Source organism: Mus caroli, chromosome 10 (genome assembly GCF_900094665.2).
Source record: "Mus caroli chromosome 10, CAROLI_EIJ_v1.1, whole genome shotgun sequence".
NCBI lineage: Eukaryota > Metazoa > Chordata > Mammalia > Rodentia > Muridae > Mus > Mus caroli.
In genome coordinates this window covers 24,793,152-24,797,717 of record NC_034579.1, presented here as the reverse complement: position 1 = coordinate 24,797,717, position 4,566 = coordinate 24,793,152, and the positions used below count along the sequence as shown (strand labels likewise).

General features: G+C 42.0%; 1 pseudogene; it reads right to left on the bottom strand.

The window, feature by feature from the left end:
* Positions 1 to 382: 382 nt before the first annotated feature.
* LOC110303458 lies at positions 383 to 3,571 on the bottom strand (annotated as a pseudogene).
* Between the last annotated feature and the right edge of the window lie 995 nt (positions 3,572 to 4,566).

Genomic DNA, 4,566 nt, shown 5'->3' with positions numbered 1-4,566 from the left:
CATGGTAGTACTAAGAGATGCCCGAAGGGATCTCCTCTACTCCAGAAATAATCATTTTTACTTTTATTGTGGAGAGTCAATCCAATTTCTTCATGGTAATCTGGATCTATCATTCCCCCTAACACTGTTATTCCTTTCTTATCCTGCTGGCTTAAGGGCATTAGAAGCCCAAAATGAGCAGGAGGAAGTCTGAGCTTCCAATTCAAGGGAATGTTTGTTGTAGCTCCTGGTAGGAACACTCCCTCCTCTGGAGCCAAAACTTCTAGGCCAGCAGAACCTAAGGTTGTGGGGACATGAAGCAAAAATTTTCCTAGAGGGTCACTAGAAGTGATAGTAAGTGGAACTATTTCCTTTTCCACCCCTTGATTCCTGGAACCTTATGTTAAGCCCAAGCGTAACACCCATCTCGGCAACCATGGCCACTTTGCTCATGTGCCCATTGAGCAATGACAGGGATGGCTAGTGAAAGAGGCTGACTGTCCACAGAACGGGTCATTTTATCCACTTGATTACTGAACTCCTCCTCAGCTGAAGTCACCTTTTGGTGAGCATTTACATGGGACACAAATATCTTTATATCCTTTGCCCATTTGGAGAGATCTATCCACATACTTATCCTCCAGATGTCTTTTTCACGAATTTTCCAATTGTGAGCTTTCCAAGTTGCTTACTATCCAACCAATCCATTGGCTACAGCCCATAAGTCATTGAACAATCATACATCTGGCCATTTCTTCTTCCAAACAAACAGTAATACTATATGTACTGCCCGAAGTTCTGCCCACTGTGAAGATTTTACTTTACCTGTGTTTTTCAGGGTTGCCCTGGAAAGTGGTTGTAATGCTTCAGGTATCCACTTTTGAGTGGTGCCTGCATAGCGTGCAGAGCCATCAGTAAACCAGGTCCTAGTCTTCTCTTCTTCATTCAGTCGATCATAAGAAACATCCCATGAGGGTATAGGTACATTCTTGGCAGCAGATGGCATTGTAACAGGAGTAGAAACCATAGACATTTGAGCAACTTCTTTATGTAACTTGCTTATGCCTCCAGGACCTGCTTGGGCCTTATAACATTTATACCACTTCCATTTGATAATTTTCTGCTGCTCTGCATGTCCCACTTTACGACTTGGAAGGTCTAATAACACCCACCTCATGATGGGCAGTTCAGGTCACATGGTAATTTTGTGTCCTATTGCCAAATGTTCAGTTTCCACTAAGGCCCAGTTGCAGGCCCAGAGCTGTTTTTCGAAGGGAGAATAGTTTTCTGCAGATGATGGCAGAGCTTTGCTCCAGAATCTCAAAGGTCTCTTCTGTGATTCACCTACAGGAGCCTGCAAGAGGATCTAAACAGCATCTATACCCACCACCAGCACCTCAAGTACTATCAAGTCTGCTGGATCATGCAGTCCAAGTGGTAGAGCAGCCTGCACAGCAGCCTGGACCTGTTGAAGAACCTTCTCCTGTTCTAGGCCCCACATAAAGCTAGCAGATCTCTGAGTCACTTAAATGAGCCTGAGTAAGATGCCCAAGTGAGGAATGTGCTGTCTCCAGAATCCAAATAGACTCACTAAAAGTTCTGCTTCTTTCTTGGTGGTGGGAAGGGCCAGGTGCAATAACTTGTGTTTTTTCTTAGAAGAAAAATCTCTGCATTTCCCACATCACTGGACTCCTAAGAATTTCACTGAGGTAGATGGCCCTTGGATTTTGGTTAGATTTATTTCCCATTCCCTGACACACATATGTGTTACCAATGAGTACAAAGTGGTGTGACTTCCTGGTCACTTGGTCCAGTCAGCATAATGTCATTGATATAGTGCACCAATGGGATATTTTTTGGAAAAGACAGAAGATCAAGATCCCTTCTAACTAAGTTATGACACAGAGCAGCAGAGTTAATAAGTCACTGAGGCAAAACTGTAAAACAAACAAACAAACAAACAAACAAACAAACAAACAAAAACCTGCTGGCTTTTCCAACTGAAAGCAAATTGCTTTTGGTGGCCCTTACGGACAGGTACTGAGAAGAAGGCATTTGCTAAATCAATAGCTACCTACCAGGTACCAACAGATGTGTTCATTTGCTCAAGTAATGAAATTACATCTGGTACTGCAGCTGCAATTGGAGTTACTTCCTGATTTAGTTTTCGATAGTCAACTGTCATTCTCCATTATCCATTGGTCTTCTGCACTGGCCAGATTGGAGAGTGGCGGGAACCACTACCCCTGCATCTTTCAAGTCCTTCATAGTGGCAATAATTTCTGCAATGCCTCCAGGAGTACAATACTCTTTATGATTCACTCTTTTCTTTGGCAGAGCAACTCTATAAAGGCTTCCATTTAGCTTTTCCAAACATAACAGCCTTCACACCACAGGTCAATGTGAGAAGTCTGCCAATTTCTAAGTATATCAATCCCAATTATACATTCTGGAACTGGGGAAATGACCACTGGATGTGTTCCATCCAGTGTCTACTGTGGGCCAGACATCAGTCACAACTCCATTAATCACCTGTCCTCCATAAGCCCCTACTTTAACTGGAGGGCCACAATGTTTCTTGGGATCTCCTGGGATCAGCATCAATTCAGAACCAATGTCCAATTGACTCTAGAATGTCTGATTATTTCCTTTCCCCCACTGTACAGTTACCCTTGTAAAAGGCCATAGGTCCCTCTGGGGGAAAACTGGAGAAAAGATGATAGCAAACTTTTAGATGTCTTATCAAGCTCCTTCCTCAGGGGAGCCTGGACATCCCTTTATTCAATGTGTTCTGGGTCTGCAAACTGGCTCAAGTGTGGAAATTGATTCACTGTCCAAGATTGCCTTTTGCCACCATCCAATGTAGCCTTTCTTTCATTCATTTGAGAATATTTCTGCTTATACAGATCAAATAGATATGCAGTAGGCTTCCTATCTATTTCATGCCTGGAAACACCATGACTGATTAGCCAGTACTAAAGGTCCAAACAAGTCATGCCATTATAAATTTCACCTCTCCTTTGCTAATCATTATGAGCTATTTCATTATAAACGTTGTTTTGTCTATGCTGTCCATTATAATAACTACGATCACCTTGTCTCTGGTGATTCAATGCTGCTACCTCACCCTTGTTACCTTGGGGTCCAATTAAACCCCTTGCATTTAATTCATCTAATTGAGCAGTAGCATCTCCAATCCTAAGGTCTGGAACAAGGAAAAGGGCACGGACAAAACTCTTCAAATGTGCTGGTGCCTCTCTCATCAGTTTGTGTCTTATAGGACTCATGAAGGACATATCTTCTGGGCCTTCCAATTGGGGAGGATTGGGTTTTACAGAACATATACACATAGCATTGCAATTTCCCTGAGCCTTAAAATCCCTTAATTAACACTAAGCCAAATAATATTAGACATTTCCAACTCCTTTTCAGTAGGTCATCTTTTGATAAACACTTAAACCAAACAAACTTCTGACACTTTTTTTTTTAACTGTGTGTGCTTCCATATTAAACCTAGAATCTTTTGAGTGAAGACTCAGAGGGCCCATGTCAATAAACTCAGCCTGATCTACTCTTACATTCTTTCCACCATTATCTCATACCCTTAAAATATATTCCCACACATATTTCACAGACCTCTGTTTGAATGAATTGGCAAACTCATCAAGCTCCTTAGTGTAGCACATTTCCTCATGGACTAAACATTTTATCTCCCTTGTAGGGACCTGTTTTGCCTTGAATCTGCTTATAAGTAAGAAAGAAACTATTGGTGGGCCTTGAGAAACATCAATATTGTCTTGTCTGGCATTTTCTTCAGAGAAAGTCACTGCTGGTTTATCAGACTATGAGGGATTAATTTCTTCATGTGAAAAGGGCATTATTTCAAGGGGTGGAACTGATGGTCGAGCAACAAGCCAGCAAAATCATTTTCCGATTTTCTCCCCAATTTGTAGAAAGTTTTGTATACCAAATCACCTGATGTATCAAGACAATCAAAGATATTAGCTTCTTTAAGTTTGAAATGTATTTTCAATCACAGGTCTTCAATATTCTCTGAGCTCCCAGGAGAGAGAGAGTATCTGGAGAGGTTTCAGTAGTCGAAGGTGCTGGTGAATTCAGCCAATTCCAGATTCTTAAAAGATTCATCCTTATACTTCTGGTCCTCTAGAACCACTCCTGGCACCAACTTCTGTAGTAGTCAGGGTTCTCTAGAGTCACAGAACTTAAGGGTAGTCTCTATATAGTAAGAGAATTTGTTGATGACTTACAGTTTGTGGTCCAAATCCCCCAAAATGTTCAGCAATAGCTGTGAATGGAAGTCCAAAGATCTAGCAGTTGCTCAGTCCCACAAGGCAAGCATTTGAAGAAGAGTCTTCCTCCTTCCAATGTCCTTATGTAGGTTTCCAGCAGAAGGTGTGGCCCAGATTAAAGGTGTGTGCCATCTGCCTGGATCTGGGACTTGCTTTATCCCAGATGACCTTGAACTCAGAGATCTCCTTGCCTTAGTCTACTGGGATTCATAGCCACTATGCCTCAAGATCTCTATGCCAAGATCCAGGTAGAAACTTGCATCTCCCAGCCCCAAGA